Source organism: Loxodonta africana, chromosome 23 (genome assembly GCF_030014295.1).
Source record: "Loxodonta africana isolate mLoxAfr1 chromosome 23, mLoxAfr1.hap2, whole genome shotgun sequence".
Classification (NCBI taxonomy): domain Eukaryota; kingdom Metazoa; phylum Chordata; class Mammalia; order Proboscidea; family Elephantidae; genus Loxodonta; species Loxodonta africana.
In genome coordinates, this window is record NC_087364.1 from 53,458,965 (window position 1) to 53,484,374 (window position 25,410).

The 25,410-nt window shown below is 36.4% G+C and overlaps 1 pseudogene; it reads right to left on the reverse strand.

The window, feature by feature from the left end:
- Positions 1 to 626: 626 nt before the first annotated feature.
- LOC111752319 (probable ATP-dependent RNA helicase DDX5) lies at positions 627 to 23,932 on the reverse strand (annotated as a pseudogene).
- Between the last annotated feature and the right edge of the window lie 1,478 nt (positions 23,933 to 25,410).

A 25,410-nucleotide genomic window follows, 5' to 3' on the forward strand; every position in this document is an offset into this window, starting at 1 on the left:
GGCTAGATTTTTATTTTATTTTAAACAGTTAACTTCATTTTTATATTTATATTTAGAAAGCAGATGTAAGCAAAGTATTAATGACATTATGTATATAAAATAAAGTACAATATTTATTTAATTTACTGTATCTTTACACAAATAATGCACACCTTCTATGCCTGTTTGCCAACCAGGCCCCTCCTTCATGAGGTATTTTTGTAAGCGCCGCTATGCCAATTTTTTTTTTTCATGTTACTTCAAAAAAATGAGTGTAGCATGCTTATGAAAGTACCTTACAGGGGAGGTGTCGGTTGGCAAACAAATGTAGAAGGTGCATGTTAGTCATGTAGAATTTTTTTTAATTGAAATACCAGGCACTGCCTTGAGTTATATTTCAAAACATCATACTTTTACTGTTATCAAAAGACTACCTGTATTTTCTAGTACAATAACAAAACAAATCCTGAGAAATGTTTCAGGAATATAGAGAATAGCCACTTTAAATAGCAAAAAAAGTGAACTATAATCCTGCAGCCCTGCAGTCAGTTTTGCATTCTCCATGTTTCTTAAATAGCGATTTTGAGTGACAATGCAAAGTATAAAGAGCAATTATGAAAAACAGACATGCACATGTAGTTCTAAAGTCTCATTAAGAATATATGCACCTATAATTGGTATCCAATGCCAGGATATACATATGGTTATTGGTTCATGCCATGTACATGGTTGGAACATTACTGCCATATTGTTGAGTGACACCATAACCATTCTGGCAACCTCTGTTGAATTAAAAACTGGTCTTTATACCAACAGACACAAAATGACTTCCAAAGCACCCATTTATATAATTTGCAACACTGTAGACATTGTTCTGAGTTTTTCATCCCAAAATCTCTCTTAAACAGATTAGAGTAACCAACCTCTTACATAATTTTCTCTGTCTTTAAAGGGATATGCAATATCTGTCATTACAGTCATCCTCTCTTTTCTTGGAATAACCTGAACTTGTGTCTTTGGCCAAATGAAACAACTCAGGATTAAAAACTTGATTGGCTTCATGAAATAAGGTCACTCACTTGCTTTACGTAATTAGCTGTGCCTGTGCTTGTACTGTGAGCAGTTCTTTCAACTTGATAAATATAATAATCCTGTAGAAGTTAAGAAGTATAATTGTTGACAAATTTTACATCTTCCACATCTAACCTTCTGAGGCCACATAGGTAGCAATCAGAATAGAAGTGTTTCCATGTTTGAACCAATTTCAAATCCAATCATGTTCCTGTTGACCCTTGTCACTCATGTCAGACCCATAGCAGTCCACCATCCCTCCTCATTTTTTCTAGTAAGCACGTCTCATCTTTTGATTTCAAGGAAAACAGTGGTTTCATTCTCCTCATTCAAGATCTCTTCTATTAAATAAGTAAGTTTGACACCCTTTTCTAGGTTATGATATACATCCACAAACTGAAAAAACGGTGTGGTTTGTACTCAATTCTATTCTACTGCTGTTTATATATAATCTTTCAAAAAGTCTTCAGCAAGCTTTCTTATTTCTTTTGTCTAAGTTATACTCCTATTAGAATTTCCTATCAGGTCTTATCTAATACATGATCTTGTATGGGTTCAGAGCGCATCCAGCATTCTATATGTTCTTCTCAGATTAATTTTCTTACACACTAAGAATGAATCAGTTTTCTAGATGTGGCAATACAGAGTTCCACTCCTATCCCCAAATCACGTACTTGTGATCCCTTGGGATCACCATCATAGATGAAAGTCGACTTCAAAGGATAGATTTTACAGTATTCAGTGGCTACTTGTTGTACCTGTTGGCCAGCTTCTGAGTTGGCGCCAGCCTCAAGCAAATAGACCCATCATCTCTCTCTAGATGTGGTTGATGATTAATGCAGACAGTAAAAAAAAAAAAAAAATTCCTTTCGAGTCAGTTCTGACTCATAGGGATCCTATAGGACAGAATAGAAGTGCCCTACAGTGTTTCCAAGGAGCAGCTGGCGAATTCGAACTGCGAACCTTTTGGTTAGCAGCCTCAGCTCTTAATCAGTGCGCCACAATGGCAGGCAGTAATAAGAGGTTTTTCTGAAGCCAGTCTGAGCTACAACAATGATAGCCAATCCATTTAGAGCAATGAAAGTGGGTTTAGTAAAGTTCTATGCTGCAGTTATGGCCATGACATTTCCAGGGTAGTTTGTTTTATGGAAATCACATACTTCATGGAAATTTAGAGCAGACTTCATTTCCTTAGAGCTAAGTAGATGTTTTTCTAATGTCTTCTAGTATTTCCCATTTCAGCGATCTTATTTTCCTTTATACATGACTTGATATTTCTGCTCTCATACCCTAGGTATTTTTCGTTAACCTTAAAGCTCAGTACCTTCTTGAGGATTTGCAGATTCAAATCATTGTGTTATTGTTCTTTTCCATGTTCTAGATTAAAAAAGAAAAAAACAATGTTTTATTCTGTTTTTTTTTAAGCAACATCAGTTTTGTACATTGGATCTCCTTTGCCTTCTATATCATTCAACTTCTCTATAGTAGTTTTTTTTTTTTTTAATGGTTGATTCACTGATTATTCTTTTTTTTTTTTTAATAACTTTTATTAAGCTTCAAGTGAACGTTTACAAATCCAATCAGTCTGTCACATATAAGTTTACATACACCTCACTCCCTACTCCCACTTACTCTCCCCGTCTTGAGTCAGCCCTTTCAGTCTCTCCTTTCTTGACAATTTTGCCGGCTTCCCTCTCTCTCTATCCTCCCATCCCCCCTCCAGGCAAGAGTTGCCAACACAATCTCAAGTGTCCACCTGATATAATTAGCTCACTCTTCATCAGCATCTCTCTCCCACCCGCTGACCAGTCCCTTTCATTTCTGATGAGTTGTCTTCGGGGATGGTTCCTGTCCTGTGTCAACTGAAGGTCTGGGGAGCATGGCCGCCGGGATTCCTCCAGTCTCAGTCAGACCATTAAGTTTGGTCTTGTTATGAGAATTTGGGGTCTGCATCCCACTGATCTCCTGCTCCCTCAGGGGTCCTCTGCTGAGCTCCCTGTCAGGGCAGTCATCGATTGTGGCCGGGCACCAACTAGTTCTTCTGGTCTCAGGATGATGTAGGTCTCTGGTTCATGTGGCCCTTTCTGTCTCTTGGGCTCTTAGTTGTCATGTGGGCTTGGTGTTCTTCATTTTCCTTTGCTCCAGGTGGGTTGAGACCAATTGCTGCATCTTAGATGGCTGCTTGTTAGCATTTAAGACCCCAGACGCCACATTTCAAAGTGGGATGCAGAATGATTTCATAATAGAATTATTTTGCCAATTGACTTAGAAGTCCCCGCAAACCATGTTCCCCAGACCCCCGCGCTTGCTCCGCTGACCTTTGAAGCATTCATTTTATCCCGGAAACTTCTTTGCTTTTGGTCCAGTCCAGTTGAGCTGACCTTCCATGTATTGAGTGTTGTCTTTCCCTTCACCTAAAGCAGTTCTTATCTACTGATTAATCAATAAAAAAACCCTCTCCCACCCTCCCTCCCTCCCCCCCTCCTAACCACAAAAGTATGTGTTCTTCTCAGGTTTACTATTTATCAAGATCTTATAATAGTGGTCTTATACAATATTTGTCCTTTTGCCTCTGACTAATTTCGCTCAGCATAATGCCTTCCAGGTTCCTCCATGTTATGAAATGTTTCAGAGATTCGCCACTGTTCTTTATCGATGCGTAGTATTCCATTGTGTGAATATACCACAATTTATTTACCCATTCATCCGTTGATGGACACCTTGGTTGCTTCCAACTTTTTGCTATTGTAAACAGAGCTGCAATAAACATGGGTGTGCATATATCTGTTTGTATGAAGGCTCTTGTATCTCTAGGGTATATTCCTAGGAGTGGGATTTCTGGGTTGTATGGTAGTTCTATTTCTAACTGTTTAAGATAACGCCAGATAGATTTCCAAAGCGGTTGTACCATTTTACATTCCCACCAGCAGTGTATGAGAGTTCCAATCTCTCCGCAGCCTCTCCAACATTTATTATTTTGTGTTTTTTGGATTAATGCCAGCCTTGCTGGTGTGAGATGGAATCTCATCGTAGTTTTAATTTGCATTTCTCTAATGGCTAATGATCGAGAGCATTTTCTCATGTATCTGTTGGCTGCCTGAATATCTTCTTTAGAGAAATGTGTGTTCATATCCTTTGCCCACTTCTTGATTGGGTTGTTTGTCTTTTTGTGGTTGAGTTTTGACAGAATCATGTAGATTTTAGAGATCAGGCGCTGGTCGGAGATGTCATAGCTGAAAATTCTTTCCCAATCTGTAGGTGGTCTTTTTACTCTTTTGGTGAAGTCTTTAGATGAGCATAGGTGTTTGATTTTTAGGAGCTCCCAGTTATCGGGTTTCTCTTCATCATTTTTGGTAATGTTTTGTATTCTGTTTATACCTTGTATTAGGGCTCCTAGGGTTGTCCCAATTTTTTCTTCCATGATCTTTATCGTTTTAGTCTTTATGTTTAGGTCTTTGATCCACTTGGAGTTAGTTTTTGTGCATGGTGTGAGATATGGGTCCTGTTTCATTTTTTTGCAAAGGGATATCCAGTTATGCCAGCACCATTTGTTAAAAAGGCTATCTTTTCCCCAGTTAATTGACACTGGTCCTTTGTCAAATATCAGCTGCTCATACGTGGATGGATCTATGTCTGGGTTCTCAATTCTGTTCCATTGGTCTATGTGCCTGTTGTTGTACCAATACCAGGCTGTTTTGACTACTGTGGCTGTATAATAGTTTCTGAAGTCAGGTAGGGTGAGGCCTCCCACTTTCTTCTTCTTTTTCAGTAGTGCTTTGCTTATCCGGGGCTTCTTTCCGTTCCATATGAAATTGGTGATTTGTTTCTCTATCCCCTTAAAATATGACATTGGAATTTGGATCGGAAGTGCGTTAAATGTATAGATGGCTTTTGGTAGAATAGACATTTTTACTATGTTAAGTCTTCCTATCCATGAGCAAGGTATGTTTTTCCACTTAAGTATGTCCTTTTGAATTTCTTGTAGTAGAGCTTTGTAGTTTTCTTTGTATAGGTCTTTTACATCCTTGGTAAGATTTATTCCTAAGTATCTTATCTTCTTGGGGGCTATTGTGAATGGTATTGATTTGGTTATTTCCTCTTCGGTGTTCTTTTTGTTGATGTAGAGGAATCCAAGTGATTTTTGTATGTTTATTTTATAACCTGAGACTCTGCCAAACTCTTCTATTAGTTTCAGTAGTTTTCTGGAGGATTCCTTAGGGTTTTCTGTGTATATAATCATGTCATCTGCAAATAGTGATAACTTTACTTCTTCCTTGCCAATCCGGATACCTTTTATTTCTTTGTCTAGCCTGATTGCCCTGGCTAAGACTTCCAACACGATGTTGAATAAGAGCGGTGATAAAGGGCATCCTTGTCTGGTTCCCGTTCTCAAGGGAAATGCTTTCAGGTTCTCTCCACTTAGAGTGACATTGGCTGTTGGCTTTGCATAGATGCCCTTTATTATGTTGAGGAATTTTCCTTCAATTCCTATTTTGGTAAGAGTTTTTATCATGAATGGGTGTTGGACTTTGTCAAATGCCTTTTCTGCATCAATTGATAAGATCATGTGGTTTTTGTCTTTTGTTTTATTTATGTGATGGATTACATTAATGGTTTTTCTGATATTAAACCAGCCTTGCATACCTGGTATAAATCCCACTTGATCAGGGTGAATTATTTTTTTGATGTGTTGTTGGATTCTATTGGCTAGAATTTTGTTGAGGATTTTTGCATCAATGTTCATGAGGGATATAGGTCTATAATTTTCTTTTTTTGTAATGTCTTTACCTGGTTTTGGTATCAGGGAGATGGTGGCTTCATAGAATGAGTTGGGTAGTATTCCGTCATTTTCTATGCTTTGGAATACCTTTAGTAGTAGTGGTGTTAACTCTTCTCTGAAAATTTGGTAGAACTCTGCAGTGAAGCCGTCCGGGCCAGGACTTTTTTTTGTTGGGAGTTTTTTGATTACCGTTTCAATCTCTTTTTTTGTTATGGGTCTATTTAGTTGTTCTACTTCTGAATGTGTTAGTTTAGGTAGGTAGTGTTTTTCCAGGAATTCATCCATTTCTTCTAGGTTTTCAAATTTGTTAGAGTACAATTTTTCATAATAATCTGAAATGATTCTTTTAATTTCATTTGGTTCTGTTGTGATGTGGTCCTTCTCATTTCTTATTCGGGTTATTTGTTTCCTTTCCTGTATTTCTTTAGTCAGTCTAGCCAATGGTTTATCAATTTTGTTAATTTTTTCAAAGAACCAGCTTTTGGCTTTGTTAATTCTTTCAATTGTTTTTCTGTTCTCTAATTCATTTAGTTCAGCTCTAATTTTTATTATTTGTTTTCTTCTGGTGCCTGATGGATTCTTTTGTTGCTCACTTTCTATTTGTTCAAGTTGTAGGGACAGTTCTCTGATTTTGGCTCTTTCTTCTTTTTGTATGTGTGCATTTATTGATATAAATTGGCCTCTGAGCACTGCTTTTGCTGTGTCCCAGAGGTTTTGATAGGAAGTATTTTCATTCTCGTTGCTTTCTATGAATTTCCTTATTCCCTCCTTGATGTCTTCTATAACCCAGTCTTTTTTCAGGAGGGTATTGTTCATTTTCCAAGTATTTGATTTCTTTTCCCTCGTTTTTCTGTTATTGATCTCTAGTTTTATTGCCTTGTGATCTGAGAAGATGCTTTGTAATATTTCGATGTTTTGGACTCTGCAAAGGTTTGTTTTATGACCTAATATGTGGTCTATTCTAGAGAATGTTCCATGTGCGCTGGAAAAAAAAGTATATTTTGCAGCAGTTGGGTGGAGAGTTCTGTATAAGTCAATGAGGTCAAGTTGGTTGATTGTTGTAATTAGATCTTCCGTGTCTCTGTTGAGCTTCTTACTGGATGTCCTGTCCTTCTCCGAAAGTGGTGTGTTGAAGTCTCCTACTATAATTGTGGCGGTATCTATCTCGCTTTTCAGTTCTGTTAAAATTTGATTTATGTATCTTGCAGCCCTGTCATTGGGTGCGTAAATATTTAATATGGTTATGTCTTCCTGATCAATTGTCCCTTTTATCATTATATAGTGTCCTTCTTTATCCTTTGTGGTGGATTTAAGTCGAAAGTCTATTTTGTCAGAAATTAATATTGCTACTCCTCTTCTTTTTTGCTTATTGTTTGCTTGATATACTTTTTTCCATCCTTTGAGTTTTAGTTTGTTTGAGTCTCTAAGTCTAAGGTGTGTCTCTTGTAGGCAGCATATAGATGGATCGTGTTTCTTTATCCAGTCTGTGACTCTCTGTCTCTTTATTGGTGCATTTAGTCCATTTACATTCAGGGTAATTATAGATAAATAAGTTTTTAGTGCTGTCATTTTGATGCCTTTTTATGTGTGTTGTTGACAATTTCATTTTTCCACATACTTTTTTGTGCTGAGGCGTTTTTCTTAGTAAATTGTGAGATCCTCATTTTCATAGTGTTTGACTTTATGTTAGTTGAGTCGTTACGTTTTTCTTGGTTTTTGTCTTGAGTTATAGAGTTGTTATACCTTTTTGTGGTTACTTCATTATATACCCCTATTTTTCTAAGTAAAAACCTAACTTGTATTGTTCTATATCGCCTTGTATCACTCTCCATATGGCAGTTCAATGCCTCCTGTATTTAGTCCCTCTTTTTGATTATTGTGATCTTTTACCTATTGACTTCCATGATTCCCTGTTATGTGTATTTTTTTTTTTAATTAATCTTAATTTGTTTGTTTTTGTGATTTCCCTATTTGAGTTTGTATCAGGACGTTCTGTTTTGTGACCTTGTGTTGTGCTGATATCTGATATTATTGGTTCTCTGACCAAACAATATCCTTTAGTATTTCTTGTAGCTTTGGTTTGGTTTTTGCAAATTCTCTAAACTTGTGTTTGTCTGTAAATATCTTAATTTCGCCTTCATATTTCAGAGAGAGTTTTGCTGGATATATGATCCTTGGCTGGCAGTTTTTCTCCTTCAGTGTTCTGTATATGTCGTCCCATTCCCTTCTTGCCTGCATGGTTTCTGCTGAGTAGTCAGAACATATTCTTATTGATTCTCCCTTGAAGGAAACCTTTCTTTTCTCCCTGGCTGCTTTTAAAATTTTCTGTTTATCTTTGGTTTTGGTGAGTTTGATGATAATATGTCTTGGTGTTTTTCTTTTTGGATCAATCTTAAATGGGGTTCGATGAGCATCTTGGATAGATATCCTTTCGTCTTTCATGATGTCAGGGAAGTTTTGTGTCAGGAGTTCTTCAACTATTTTCTCTGTGTTTTCTGTCCCTCCTCCCTGTTCTGGGACTCCAATCACCCGCAGGTTATCCTTCTTGATAGAGTCCCACATAATTCTTAGGGTTTCTTCATTTTTTTTAATTCTTTTATCTGATTTTTTTTCAGCTATGTTGGTGTTGATTCCCTGGTCCTCCAGATGTCCCAGTCTGCATTCTAATTGCTCGAGTCTGCTCCTCTGACTTCCTATTACGTTGTCTAATTCTGTTATTTTATTGTTAATCTTTTGGATTTCTACATGTTGTCTCTCTATGGATTCTTGCAACTTATTAATTTTTCCAGTATGTTCTTGAATAATCTTTTTGAGTTCTTCAACAGTTTTATCAGTGTGTTCCTTGGCTTTTTCTGCAGATATCCTAATTTCATTTGTGATATCATTAAGCATTCTGTAAATTAGTTTTTTATATTCTGTATCTGATAATTCCAAAATTGTATCTTCATTTGGGAAAGATTTTGATTCTTTTGTTTGGGGGGTTGGAGAAGCTGTCCCGGTCTGCTTCTTTAAGTGGTTTGATATGGATTGTTGTCTCCGAGCCATCACTGGGAAACTAGTTTTTCCAGAAAATCCGCTAAAAAAAAACTGCAGTCAGATCCCTATCAGAGTTCTCCCTTTGGCTCAGGCTATTCAGATGTTAATGAAGCCGCCTGGGAAGGGTGGGGGAGGGAACAGAGAGATAAGAGAGTAGCACCTCAGAATATAGCCAGAGTTGCTTGTCTTGCTTGGAATGAGTGTTATATCTGAGATTCCCGCGGGCGCGTCGCCTATGTGTGCTGGCTGTGTGGAGATTGCCCCCAGGGGGTCTGGCCCGCTGGAGTCACGGTCAGATCCTCCGCTTCCAGCCCCACGCCCAGCGTCAAGGCTCCCCTACTGGGACGGTGCACTCTCAACTCCAAAATCAGTCGCTGCCTCCCGGGGACTTCTCGTCTCTCCAGCCGCGTGGCCGTGCCGCCCCCGTGAACTAGGTGGGCCCCCTCCCGGGGTTAGTTCAGATGGGTGGAGTAGCTCCCTGTGCTTGTGCCGCGACCGAGTGTCCTGGCTGGAACGCTGTTCTCCCCACTCCAATACCAGTCGCTACCTCCCGGGGACTTCTCCTACCGGCTGCGTCCCATGCCGCCCGCGCGACCCGGCTGGTCCCCTTCCCGGGGTTAGTTCAGGGGGTGGAGCAACTCTCCGTGTTTATGGCGTACCTGCGTGCAGTCCAAATCCCCGCGGGACAGTTCCCCGGCTCGGATGCTGCTCTTTCTGCTCCAAGATCAGTCACTGCCTCCCGGGGACTTCTCCTACCGGCTGCGTCCCACGCCGCCCGTGGAACCGGCTGGTCCCCCTCCCGGGGTTAGTTCAGGGGGGTGGAGCAGGTCTCTGTGCTTGTGCCGTACCTGACTGGTACGCTGGCTCCAGGCTCTGGAAACAATCGCTGCTTCCCCGTATTAGTTCGTTCTCCGTCTCTAAATCTGTGTTTGTTGTTCAGGGTTCGTAGATTGTTATGTATGTGATCGATTCAGTTGTTTTTCCGTGTCTTTGTTGTAAGAGGGATCCGAGGTAACGTCTGCCTAGTCCGCCATCTTGGCTCCGCCCCCTCTATAGTAGTTTTTATCTTATGTTACTTCATTTACTTTGCCTGGTTCCTTCAGGTCTATCCACAAAAGCTCTATGGGTAAGTCAGTCATATTTAAAAGACATATTTAAATATAAGACTTATATCCTTGTCATCGCTTTACATATCTTTTTGTTTTTATTTATTTTCAGAGTGCTATCAGATCATTATTTTTATCTCCTTCGGTTGCTTTACACTTTCTTTGAACCAAAAAAAAAAAAAAACCCATTGCCATCGAACCAATTCCGACTCATAGCGACCCTACAAGACAGGGTAGAACTGCCCCATAGAGTTTCCAAGGAGTGCCTGGTGGATTTGAACAGCTGACCTTTTGGTTAGCAGCTGTATCACTTAACCACTGTACCACCAGGGTTTCCTTCTTCTTTGAGGTACATATATGTATGTGTATATATATGTATACATGAAACCCTGGTGGCATAGTGGTTAAGTGCTACGGCTGCTAACCAAAGGGTCGGCAGTTTGAATCTGCCAGGCGCTCCTTGGAAACTCTGTGGGGCAGTTCTACTCTGTCCTGTAGGGTCGCTATGAGTTGGAATCGAATCGACGGCACTGGGTTGGGCATATATATATACATATATATATATATAACTTGTTTTTTTTTAATACACTTTTTTTGGATAATTTTTAAAATTTATATCTGACTTTCTTTCCTTTTGTTTCCTGTGTTTCTTTGGGCATTTATTCTCTGATGTGCTGTTTATTTCTTTTTTTATATTTCTACCTCCTTTGGCAGTTTTTAAATGTGGTTCCCACATTGTTACTTTTGTGATCATTTATATTATTAAATTTTCGAATATGGGTCTCTGGTGCTTGATAAATGGTATAATGGTGTGTGTGTGTATGCAGGGGTGTCCTGTAAGCATGTACATGTTTCACCAACAGCAGGATCATTTGGTAGGAAGATAGAGCTTAGACGTTAAAAACAGCTTTTGGCACAGTTTGTACTTCAGTGCCCCATCTTCACTACCGCCTCCAGGGACTCCCTTATCTAATTCTCTGGAAACCATGGCTCATTAAACCCCTGAACTTATTTTACAAGTAATCAATAGAGTATTTTGTAAACTCACAAACAAATATTTGAGATGCCTCAGCATCAAGGCAGTCTTCATAGGCAAAGTGAAGTGAGGGAGTCAGTTAATGAATTTAATTATTATAGATGGCCAGTCTGAAGAGTTCAAGCTAACATTATCTCTTCCTCAGTAGGAAGTTTTTCTGCTTGAATTACTCTGACAATTGCCTCAGGTCTTTACTTTACCTGAGTAGGCGGTCTTCTGCCATCTTTATATATTCATAGTTAAATTAGACTTGGCTGAAAAGCTCAGCCTCTCCAGGATTTTATGGCAGATTTGGAAGATTCAAGGGTTTAGACAGAGCCTTTTTTTTTTTTTTTTTTTTTTGTAGATAGGCTGCTAAAGAACACAATGGCAGCATTGTCATAGTTTCATTTAAGGTGTATGTTCTGACCTATGTGTTAAGTGTTCTGTTTGTTTATTTGCTCATTTTTTGACTCTTAAAAATGTGTTTTTTTTATGAATTAAAATACTTTTAAAAGTATTTTTTAGCAGAGAACACATATTCTGCTTAAACCTGATCTATGTGGGAAAATTAAAATGAAGTGAAATATAATGGCTCACTGCCCACCCTTTATCTGTGACTATCTGTGACTAGATTATGACCCTGTGATTTTGTTTAACAGTGGAAAATGCAAGTGGAGCTACAGAAGGAGACTTTCAGGTCTAAGACAGTTTTGTGCTGAATGTTTGCAACCAGTTAGGTATTGTTTTGGGAGGAATACACTTGATAAAATACAGTTGCTTTTAGAAATAGAAATGAGATTTGCAGTATAGGGTAATGGCTGATAAATGAATGATTCTAAAGAAAGAAAATTACAGTAGTAAAACATGATTTTTATAATCTAAGGTTCATTTTCATTCCTCTGCCTAGCCTTATAGAGGATGCACTTGAAACATTAGCCATAGTGTAGTATTGGTTGTGAATTGGAGCAGAGCATAGGTAGCTGTATGCCACTGCATCACTGCTTGTTTGAACTTGGGCTTTAATTATGTAGTTCTTTTCAGCAATCTTAATTGGAATACCGAAGTCCTGAGTCAAACCAATCAATATATAATCTATTCTACCCATGATAAGCAAATGACTAGCCCCATTAACATCAACAACTGCTGTGCTTGAGAAGTGAGGGGAGCCATATTCGCTAGTGATTTTCTTACCATGAAAATTGCCTATGTCATGCTTTTCAGAGGCTCAATTCGAGCTGTGATTTTTCAATGAAGAGTATAACAAATAAGCAGAAATAGGATTTGGAACTTGAGCCTGAACAGTTCAAGAGAGTACTGTATAGAACGAAGTTGAAAGGAGGAAGAAGGCGAGAAGAAAGGATGACTTCACACACATTTTCACCTGCCTGGAAAAAGGAGGAAACCCTGGTGGCGTAGCGGTTAAGTGCTATGGGTGCTAACCAAAAGGTCAGCAGTTCGAATCTGCCAGGCGGTCCTTGGAAACTCTATGGGACAGTTCTACTCTGTCCTATAGGGTCGCTATGAGTCAAAATCGACTCGACAGCAGTGGGTTTCTGAAAAAGGAAAAGAAAACAGTGAGGGAAAAAGATTTTCCTTACCTTTTGGGTGGAATTATCATCACTGGTACAAAATCTTTCAGAGCTTTGAATAACTCAGAGTTGCCCAGAGGTTTATCTCAATTCCTTTGAGATGCTGTACAGTTCAGAGGTATTTTAACCCTAACATCCTATTTCAGGAAAGCCTTGCTCTTTTGATTGTTTGATGTGTTCAAAATACCTTTCATTGTGACACTAAAAAATGCTCTGCAGTTAATTTGACTGCACAGGAAATGTATAACATTTTAGTGAATAGATATTGTCTTCTATTTGGAATTTGCCTAAGGAATGTGCTTGTACTTTCCAGTTCATTCATTTGTCTAAACGAGACACTATGCTAAGCACTGAAGATTCAAAAATGTCCTGTCCTTTAGAAACATGGTTTATAGCACAAGTGGTACAAGTGTATATACATAATTAAATTCAGAAATATAAATGCTAATAGAAGTTTACACCATAATAAGGGTGTTGCTATTTGCTCCATTTTTCAAAATGATATTTTTGAACCCTAACTATAGGAGAGAGTAGAACTGCTCCACAGGGTTTCCAAAGCTGTAATCTTTACAGAAGCAGACTGCCACATCTTTTTCCTGTAGAGCAACCAGTGGATTCAAACTGCCAACTTTTTGATTACCAGAAGAGTGCTTAACCACTGCATCACCAAAGCGCCTTTGATACCATTTAGCCCTCACAATAGTCTTATGAGATAGATATAACTGGTATACTCATATTTGTTGTTGTTAGCTGCTATAGACTGTGTCCCCAACTCATGACAATTCCATGGACAACAGAATGAAATGCTGTCTGGCCCTGTGACATCCCCATGACTGGTTGTTATCTTAGTTAAATAGTGCTGCTATAAAAGAAATACCACAAGTGGCTTTAACAAACAGACATTTATTCTCTCACAGTCGAGTAGGCTAGAATTCCAAATTCAGGGCATCAGCTCCAGGGGAAGTCTTTCTCTCTCTCGGCTCTGGAGGAAAGTCTTTGTCATCAATCTTCCCTTGAGCTAGGAGTTTCTCCTCTCAGGAACCTGGTACTGCTTTCTTGATGGTATCAGGTCCCCCTGTCTCTCTGCTGGCTTTTCTCTTTTATCTCTTGTAAGATAAAAGGTGATATAGGCCACACCCCAGGGAAACTCCCTTTACCGGGCTGTGACCTGAGTAAAGGTGTTACATCCCACCCTAATCCTCTTTAACATAATCTATACTTGCCTCATTAATCATAGGCAGAGATTAAGATTTACAATACACAGGAAAATTACATCAAATCACAAAATGGAGCGCAACCACACAATACTGGGAATTATGGCCTGACCAAGTTGACACATATTTTTTGGGACACTGTTCAATGCATGACAGTTGTGAATTGGACAGTTGTGATCCATAGGTTTTTCACTGGCAGACTTTTGGAAGTAGATCCCCAGGCTTTTCTTACTAGTCTGCCTTAGTCTGGAAGCTCCACTGAAAGCAGTTCAGCATCATAGCAATGTGCAAGCCTCCACTGACAGATGGGTGGTGGCTGTGTATAAGGTGCATTGGCTAGGAATTCTACCCCTGAACCACCAGTTCCCCCATATACTCATATTACAGTGAAAGAAACTGAAGTTCAAAATAGCTACATTTGTGAGTCAACGTTGCACAGCTAGTGAATGTCCAAGCATGAATTCATAGCCAGATCTGCGGATCCCAGAGTTCAAGGGCTTAATAGCTAGCTTAAATTTCAGTGTTCAAAAAAAAAATCCTTTATAATCCTTATCTAAACTTATTTTCATTCTCAATTTATCTTTTCTGCTTTTTACCTATTAATATGTTATGTCACAGTAGATTTGAGAATAGTTTGTAAGATTTTTAAAACAGATACCAAATATTTATAAAGTACACTATGATTTACTCTGTTAGATATATACAGGAAGTCAGCTCATCCAATCTGAATGATTATGTATTTGTTATGACTCATAGAAATCTCCTTTATTATGTTCTTCAGAGCATTTCTAATTTTAACTAATTTGTTTAATGCAAACCATTATACTTTCTGAATATTAGAATTTAAACATGATAGTTTTAATACCATCATAAGTTGACAACTGATCTACAATAAGATGTTTTCTTTTCCAAAATTTATGTGAATTTTTATTATAAAGCCTTAAGGCCATACACATGTATTATTATGTTTTTTATTAGAATATTCTACAATTGTTATAAAAAATAATTGATACTTTTGTTTAAAATGGTTTTGTTTTGGCCCTCTGAAGAATCTTCTCTATTCTAAATACATAGCAACAATCAATGAAATACAAAAAAAGAAAATGAAAAAGTCATACTAATGGAATATGGCATTTGGAAGTTCATCACCTATGCAGTGGATATGTCTGAAAATGTGCCTTTCAAGATGGGAAGCGAAACCTGACTCAATATGTGAAGACAGGGACTGATGTGGAGCCCTGTTACAAGTCGAAATAGTTTAAAAAGGAAAAAAAAGAGAAGTCTTACCAGTTTCCACCTGTAACTATATTTTTCCATAAGCTGCAGGCCTAACGAATTTAGTTACTGAACGAATTTATCTTTTGGCTTGGAGCATTAATTTTTCCAAGATCGAACTCCCCAATAACTTCCTGGGGCAAAAGTACCATAAGGGTGTTATAACTTCAGATTAGGGTTTATGTGGCATCAATCATAATATCACTTGACCGGGAGTGGTGACCACAAAGAAAGAGGAAAAACAACAACAACAAAAAACTTCCACTCAAATTAACTTGAATCTATAAACCCAAATTCCAGCTGAGGAGAAATCTAATGACAAGAAAGCTGAACAACAAATTATAAGTTTTCTACAGGAAAAAAATTGTTTTGGGTTTTTATAACATATATGTTCATTCAAAATCTAAGAAAGATCAAAAATAGATATGGGAGAAGAAAGTATTTCTACAAGTTGAGATTATAAATATAGTCATTGAAATTTTAGAAATGCAACAGATGGATAAATACTTGACAAGACAGTTGTGGAAAGAATTAGTGAATTGGAGGATAGCACTGAGAAATTAATCTGGGAAATAGCACTGAGAGATAAAGAGATAATAAATACAAAGAACAGTTACATCAGGTTATAGAATAGATTGAGGAAATCTAACATCTACTCAAAACAACTTCCAGAGGAAGAGAATGGAGACAATGGCAGAAATGCAGTCTTTGAATAAATAACAAAAAATTAAAAAAAATTAGAAGTGATATTTTGAAATCAATGTGTAGCTACTTAAGAGATGTCTATTAAAGTCAGAATTCATTATTTCTGGGTTATTCATTTTTTTTTCATTTTTATAGGCATTCTTACATCTGTCTATGAAGTACATGGGTAAAAAAAAAAAATTGGTAGGAGTTAGAAATACATCGATTTATATTCCCATAGTTTTCATTTACTTGCCATAACTCATATTCTTAAAATTCCAAAATGTATCCCTTATTTTTTTATGACAAAAACATTCCATAATTTATGTAGTCTATCTGAGATTACTCTATGAGATAAATATATAATACTCTTGGGAAAACACAGTAAAATAAAAAGAAGTGATCTCAAAATAAATTAATATAGACGCCAACAAGCTAGCATAATGCTCTTATGTTTTCTGGAGAACCACTTGATGAAATGCTTATAGAAAGTCCAAAGAATTGAGAAGTCAGTAGCTCTCCAAAAGAGAAACTGAAAGCATGATGTATAAATAATGGCTATGTCTACACAGCCAAATATTTTCAAAACAAACTTAATAATCCAATAATTTATCAAAAATGCACGTTGAATATTTATCAGAGAAATATTTTTATTTCTAAGTGGATTCTTTTTTGTTGTTGTTGGACTACTGTTCAAAGGTATTTTTTCCAGAAAATTCACTGATTTTGGTAAAATTGATACTCTTTATCTCATATATGATGCTAAAGGAGAGGTTATGGGATGTAGGGCACAGCCATGTACCCACTCCTTTCAGATTAGAACTTGCTCTGTCAAAACCATTCCTACTCAGATTCTTAAGGTTTGGATATGATAAAAACTCTAAAAGGTAGTTACAATTCTGAAATATGTTTCAGTCATGCTGATTAATGGGCATTAATAGTTCCTGTGTATAAAACAATCTCTGAAAATAGATTAAGAAATAGTACAAAATTTAATAAAGCTTTATACCTTTTACTTCGTTAATTATCAGTAGCACAGTAACTATCCAAAGCTTCCGTCTTCCTTAAAGCCAAGGCTATATATATATATACATATACATATATATATATGTCAAAATGGGACATTTTATTATAAAGTTACATTAGATAGCACCAAAGCCTGTAATTAAGCCTTCTTTAAGTTAATAGCTTCCACAATATAAGCATAGTCATAATCCTATTCATATTTCTGTCATTATTTTTATGGTGACTATAGGAAATCTAATCTCCAAAAGTACATCATATAGTATTATTTTATAAATCCCAAATATCTATATAAAAATGGTGTAAATAAGTATGTATAAAAATTGTGTTTAAATATAAATATTAAATTTGGTGCTCAAAAATTTCTTAATTAAAGCATCAGAGAACATTTTATCTTCTCATTTCCTCCTCCACTATATTTTTGAAAATGGTTATCATTAAAATTTAATTTTGAATATAATACACAGTGGAATAATTAATTCAGTTGGTCAGAGATCATTTGCTGGGAAAAAAGTCTTATAGAACAGTTCTGCACAACTTCTGAAATTAAATGCAAAGCTCCCCTAGCGTGATTATTTCATGACCCTTCATTCTCACATATAAATTTAAGGAGACACATTTCTTGAGCAATTATATGTCAGTTCTACGGACCCATCCCCTACTTCGGAAGGATCAGTATCTTAATAGATAAGAGGTACCCTCATTTGGGGCCCATCAGCCCTCCAGTCTCTACCCATCTCAATTTATACAGATTTTAGCCATGTTTGTCAGACTTTCTGGCTTCCAGTTGTGGCCTGGTTTGTTATTTGCCAGGCTCCATGGATAGTAAGATAAATTAGATATAGTTTTTGGGCTTGTTTACATTTTAAAAAGGAGATAACTAGGTAATTGTCCTAACCACCATTTATGTATTCCCTTGTTCTTAGAGGCTTTTCCTCCACAATATTTTGTCTCTTTGTTCTTAGATATTTAATGGCTCTTCTTCCATGAATTCTATCAAAGACTGATTAAAAAATACTTTGGACGTAATCATGGTATAATAGAATAAATGTGTAGTTATGGACATTGGGTGATGATAATGGTTTGTGCTTGGCTGCTAACTGAAAGACTGTCAGCTTGAACCCATCTCAGAAGAAAGGCCTGGCTATCTGCTTCTGTAGGATTATGGCTAAGAAATTGTGGAGCTCAGATCTCCTCTGTAACACATAGGGACACCGTGAATCAGGATTAATGCAACAGCAGTGGATAGAGGGAAATTAGGGAGTTCCTGGGTGATGCAAAGGTTAACACCTTCAGTTGCTGACTGAAAGGTTGGAGGATCAGGATACTCAGGGGCACCTCGGAAGAAAGGCCTGGTGGTCTTTTCCAAAAAATTCAGCCATTGAAAACCATATGGAGTAAAGTTGTACTCTGATACACATGGGTAAAGAGCAACAGGTTTGTATTTTTTTTAATGGAGATTAAATGATGTATAGCTTCTACAACAATAACAGTGAACAAAATCATGAATTAAGGTAACGTACATTCTTTAATTATGAAGGATATTTGCAAGCTTGCTTAAAGAATTATTGTATGTCTTAATTCCTCATTTGGATGTAAACCATCTTATAGAAGAAGCCCTGATTAGGTTTACTTGCAAACTTCACACATTTTTCCATTTATAAATGAACACTAAATGTTCAAACATCTAAAAGCAAACAAATAAGTAGACTTAACAGTAAGCAAGTAATAAGATTTTTAATTAATGTATGTTTTAATAAAACCTGCCTGCTGCAATATTAGTGAACATTTGTATATATAAATATTAAATACTATTTTAGGTATTAAAAGTCCAACTTTGATTATATAATGTAATTACATTCTTAGCTGTAGATTATTTCTTTCATGAAGATTTATGCAACAAATGGGTTCAAATAACAAATAAGTAAATAACGGTTTTTCTATGCTCATTTGTAAAACATGTGTTTAAACATGTCTTAATTTGAAAGATGCCTGATGCCAAGAAGAAACCAAAATAAAACATAAGTGGTAAGAATTTCTACAAATAATAATAGCAAATACAGGTGCTTACTATGAACAAGTTCTTGTGTAGTTTCTTTACGTATTATCTTATTTGGAAACGCTGGTGGTTAAGTGCTACGGCTGCTAACCAAAGGGTCGGAATCCGCCAGGTGCTCCTTGGAAACTCTGTGGGGCATTTCTACTCTGTCCTATAGGGTCGCTATGAGCCAGAATCCACTCGACGGCACTGGGCTTTGGGTTTTTGATATTACCTTATTTAATCTCCAGAAACCCTGGTGGCATAGTGGTTAAGAGCTGTGACTGCTAACCAAAAGGCCGGCAGTTCGAATCCACCAGGCGCTCCGTGGAAACCCTATATGGCAGCTCTGCTCTGTCCTTAGGGTCACTATGAGTTGGAATCAACTGGACAGCAACAGATTTGGTTTTTGGTTTTTATTTAATCTCACTGTATGGCATTTGTACTATTATTATTCCCATTTTCAGATGAAGAAATCAAACTTTAGAGTGTGAGTAACTTGTTTAAGGTACAAAGCTAAGGGGTGGCAGAACCAGAATTTGAATCCATTTCAAGATAAATGACTTACTCTAAGCCAGAAAAACACTTTCTTTAATAAAGGGTTTCTTTAAACCCCTATATAGTAGAAAATTGGTATCCTTAGTTGCTGAATCTGACTTTGAAAACAATAACAACTCATCTGGAATAAACTTTGATAAATAAAGCAGGTGATAAAGATGGGTATTGCAAAAAAAAATTTTTTTTTTAACTGAGGTGTGATTATAAAATAATAAAAATAATTTTCTTGTTCATAGACCATGAAGGCATTTTTCCAGGTTGTGTATTACAAAAGTATTTTGAGCAATATATTCCAAAAATGTAAACTGTACTTTTAAGAATGATAGTGATCTAATTGCATTATTTCTAGAGATTTGCAAAAGAAAAAATTATCTTATTAATCTGTGGTCACTGATTATAGATTCTTGTTAATTGTACTTCTTTTCCAGTTTGTTCCATTTTCCCAATAGATGGTTATGATGATGATGACGATAATCAATACAGGGAACACAGTACACTATGTTCCATTCACTGTTTTAAGTGCCACTCAGGTACTAGCACTTTTAATTCTGATAACAAATTTTTCATATTATGCCATTAAGTCCCAGAGAGATCAATATACTATTTCTAATATTCATTGAATATGCGATTGTTTTTTGTATATCTTTATGTTTATCAGAAAATTCTGGTAAGAACATCTAGCAGTTTACATAGTAATGCCACTTAATCCTCCTAACAACCAACCTTTTCCTCGAGGTATAACAATCGGGTACTTACGGGTTGCCCAAAGTTACATGACTAGCAAGTAACCGAGTCAACATCAAGTCCAGGCTTGTACTCTTTCCACTTGCCACATTGCCTTAGTATTTTTTTTTTTTTTAATGTAACTGAAGAGTAACAAAGGTTCTCAAGGTACCAATTAGCATTTTGCACTTTTAGCAATGCTAAAATTAAGATCTTACATGACTCTGTGAAGTGGAATTAAATAACGTTATCATTTTGAAGACTCCGTGGATTACCTGGGATGAGAAATTAATTAACAGCTGCTTATTAATGCTTTAAAAAGCAACCTAAATAATAGCTTTACTCAGTTACATTTTCTACCGGGAATTATAAACAGATTATTTTGGGAGGTAAGTTATATCTTTGTGTTGGAAAAAACAGTATTATCAAGTAATAGCATAGAATCTTCTGACAACATACGACTTCAGACATGGTAGGCCAAACCTCATCTAACACATTAATTACTTAACAGCCTCATCTTACATGGTTATCTGGTAAATCCAAGATCATTCCTCCCAGGCAATGTAAACATTCCTAATGGATCCCGCTGCAATTTGAAAAACAGCACATTTGCAGGATAAATTGACTTACATGTTTCTTTTCTTCCCATTGAGGAGAGTTGCATTGGCCCCTGATATTTGAGAAATGGCATTCTAACATATTTATTCTGGTCTCTTTCAAAATCCCCACAAGCTTCAGTCTAAAAGAACATGAGACTTTGAAATGCCCTTTTACCCAATGGGCATTATTAGCTACATTCCAAGAAGCTTTATACCCTCTTCTATCACCTTTAGCTTCCTTTCCTCTTTCCAATTCTAAATATCATCTTTAGAATTGTTACCAACTGAATTTAATTGCATTATTAAGCAAATATATGGAAATAACCTTCAAAAAACCTTGACAATTTAACAGTACTTCCTACATTGAGAATTATTCTTAGGAGGAATTTTGGTGTATATGCAAAATGTGTTTATATATAGAATATAGATATATTCACTACATAAATATACATATGTTTGATTCTATAGTCCTTCATGACACTTGAGAGAATTTTTTGAATTTTAGAATTCCTACGACGTGTCGGTCACTCATACTGGGTCAGATTACAAATGTGGCTATGAATATAAAAGGTAGAACAGAGAGCAAGAGTATTGTACCTTTAGAGGGACAAAGAGAGAAGAGGAAAAATATACAGTCTTAGAACTATATTTCCACCTTTGTTATGAGTTGAGGGAAATTAGTTACATTGCAAGAGGTTTCAAAGGCATGTACTATGGCAAACTTGAGGAAAATGTATTGATTATGCCAAACAGGTTAGTTAAATATCCATTGAAGTTATTGTTATTCCTATATATATACATATTTCATCTCAATTATCCAAATTACATTTTTTCTTGGGTTATAATAGGGCCTAGGAGACAGGATTCAAGGAACCTCGGTCATAAAATCAGAAACGTAGTGAATATTTAGATAGAGAACCAATGTAGGGGGATAAAAGTCTCTCAATATACATACATTCTTTGCAGCTTTGGAAAATAGATGTTTAATAATCTCTTTGGAATTACAGAGAGAGAAGATTAAGAAAAGTTGCTAGCAATTGAGGGATGATAAATGGGAATTAACTCCATTAATAACTTAGGGTATATAAAAGTGTGATTTATAGCATTGTATTTAACAAGCTGTCATTATTGTTTTATTTTAGTATAAAAATAGTGATAAGAGTTTTTATGGGTTTTCTCATCATCATGATCCTCAAACTCTATATTCTCCATTAGACTTAAATATCTCCACTGTCAATTCTCCTATGTTAGTAATTTTTCAAGCTCCTAACCCTCATATCTGTGAAAGGCCTATTATTGATCTGCACATTTCCTTTGATATATGACTTTCCACTTGTACTTGAGTCACTATGTAATAATTATACTTTTTGAGTTCCTGCTAAGAATTAGGCACTTTACATGCATTATTTTATTTAATCTTAAAACAGTTCTGTGAAAATACTGTTATCCACATCTAACAAATAAGGAAATTGAGGGGCAAAGGTAAAGGTTCTTCACCAAATATTATGTCACAAGATTTTTGCTCAAGGTAAAACTCATTTATGCTACTATGGTACATGTCTCCTCTCTCTACTACAAATTAGAATATATAAACAAGCAATATGGAGGAGGTTAAAAAAAAAAAGGCGTGTTTTGGACTCAAATTATATAGTTTGTTAGGAAAATCTCTGTTTTGTAAAAAGCTTTCAGGGCATAGGGATTTTAATGTTGCCTTCCTCATACTAATTGTTGCTGATAGGAGCAAACCCGTCCATTATGACTTATGGGACCGTATAGAACATGTTATCAGGAGGGACCAGCCCCTGGAGAAGGACATTATGCTTGATAAAGTAGAGGTCACTGAAAGAGAAGAAGACTCTCCATGAGATGGATTGACACACTGGCTGCAACAATGGGTTCAAGCATAGCAAGGATTATAAGGATGGAGCAGGGCTGGGCAGTATCTCATTCTGTTGTGCAAATGGTGGTTGTGAATCAGACGTGACTCGAGGACACTTAACAACAACATAGAACAGAGTAGAACTGCCCCAGAGGGCTTCCTAGGCTATAATCTTTATGGAAGCAGACTGTCAAATATCTTTCTCCTGAGGAGCGGCTGGTGAGTTTGTATCACTGATGGGTTAGTAGCCTTGTGCTTAACCATTGCACCACCAGGGCTCTTTCATTGTTGCAAATAGGAGTGACAAATCTTGGGGAAAGAGTAATCTGGGTAATTTTGAGGCAATCCTCAAATGAAGGGGCTGAATATTTCGATTTGCTGAAACTGTAAAATGGGAAACACCACTTGAGGCCTGAGATTTGTAAATTGTAAAATTTCAGGTCCTCTAACACACAGTATGGACTTGATCAACGATATGGAACTCAGAAAACAAGCATTCTTTTTATCTGAATTATTCACAGTACCATACAGATAGAGGAGTCCCTGGGTGGCACAGATGGTTAAGTGCACGACTACTAGCTGAAAGGTTGGCAGTTCAAACCCAAGGCACCTCAGAAAACAGACCTGGCAATCTGCTTACAAAAGATCACAGTCTTAAAAACCCTGTGGAACAGTTCTACTCTGCATACACTGGGTTGCCAAGAGGCGGAAGCAACTCAACACCATACGGATATACAGATATACATGTCTATGTCTGTCTGCTCCCCATTCGGTTTCCTGGGCCACGTCTCAAATCCATCCCAATGACTTGGAGGTCTCTCACTCTGTCTTTCTCTCTCAGAAAAGACAATGGTTACTTTGTAGCAAGGGCCAGAATGTGAGAAGAGAGGAAGGTACAAAATTAAAACAAATAGTTCTAAGATGAAGCTGATTTGGATATCTTCGTTTAAACTAATCTTGAAAGTGCCATACCATCACTTCTGCCTTATGTTATTGGTCACCTAGACTCACAGTTGGCACAGTGTGGGAGAAGACTACAAAAGCCTGTGAATACTAAGATGTGGGGACCCTTGGGGGCCATTTTGGAGGTTGGGTGCCACAAAAGTCATGTCCTTTGCATATTTTTCTATTAGGTCATTGTTTCATTAAAAAGTCAATTTGTACAAGATTTAATAGATTAGAACAGGAGTCAGTCAACTATGACCTGTTGGACACACCTAGCCTTTTCTTTTTCAGAGTTTTCCTGACTTTTTTCTCCTTTCTTTCTTATTTTTTTAATTATGAACTTGAAAATCAGGGCGGGCTTGGTGGTGGTAGGGAAGGCGTAGGTGGGGAGGAGGGCCTGCTGTACCGCGTGCATCGTGACTCTCATGTATCTCCAGTTTCCGAGAACCACCTGCTCTTTGTAACCTAACTGTGTCGGTAAGTAAGGAGTGGGTGTAGGTGTTTTTGTTTTGCTATGCCAAAGTTTTCATATTTGTATATTCAAATCTACTTGAATTTTGAGCCATATTGAAAATAAAATGTCCTTCACCCCTCCAAGGTTATAAAGGAAATGTCCCCAAATGTTCAATACTTTAATGAGATAACTTTTACATATTTAAGTCTATGATCCATTTAGAAGCTGTCATTACACATGGTGTGGATATGGACTTTACTTAGTTATTATCCAAATGGCTACTCAATTATAGTAACATTATTTATTAAATAGTTTTATTATTATTACACTCACTGAATTAAGAGGCTACCTTTATAATATATTACTGCTTTTTATTGTGTCTCTGAAAATTTGGCAGTTTTTGAGCTTTCAGTTCCCATCTATTTGACAATTTAATTATTGAGATTTTATAATAGGTTTTAGGCTCTCTTAAAAACTGTCTCTTCTCATTGCCTTTCTTTTTCAGCATTTTCCTGACTTTTTTCTTTTAAGATCTTAAAATCAGCACATCTAGTTATATAAAAACAAAACCAACCTTTTGTTGTTTGTATTAGTATTACATAAAATTTGTCAAGTTACTTCTTTGTTATGTTAATCTTTCTTTTCAAGAACGTGATACGTCTTTCCTTGTGTTCAAGAGTTCTTTTGTGTCCTTCAGTACTGTTTTAAAGTTTTGTTAATTTAGATTTTTCACAATTCTTTTTAATTGTATCCCTAAGTATTTTTTCTGTGTTTTTATAGGTTAGCATCATTGCTTTTATTTTATTTATGATATAGTACATATATATGTATATATACATATACACATGTATACAAGTATATGATTTTTTTGACTGAAACTATTAATTTTGTACTTAATGATGTCACTTAAGTTTATCATTGTTTGAAATTATTTTTCAGTTGATATTGGGTTTTCTAGATATAAAACTTAATTTGTATTTACTTCCTCCTTGTCATTTTATACATCTCTAATTTATATCTATTTTCTAATTGTCTAGGGAAATGCCTACAGGAAATATAAAAATAATAATGCAGACACTAAATATTACTTCTGACTTTAATGCGAATGCCTCCAGTATATCCCCATTGAATATGGCAGTGTTTGCTAATATGTTAATTAGGATTTCTACAATAAAACTCATGGATCAGAGTAGTTTGTATACTTTAATATAGTATTTTTAAGATACAATATCAATGTTAAACTTCCGTCATAAAAATAATTGGAAAGTTATCTTTCATATTACATACTCTGAAACAGCTTATCAATATTGGAATTTTCTACTATTTAAAGAATATGGCTTATGCATTTCAAGGTGAACCCTTCACCTTCAGGAATTACATTTTGCAGCTATTTTCTGAGATACAATGCGATGGAATCTTTCATTATTCTTACCAGTCCT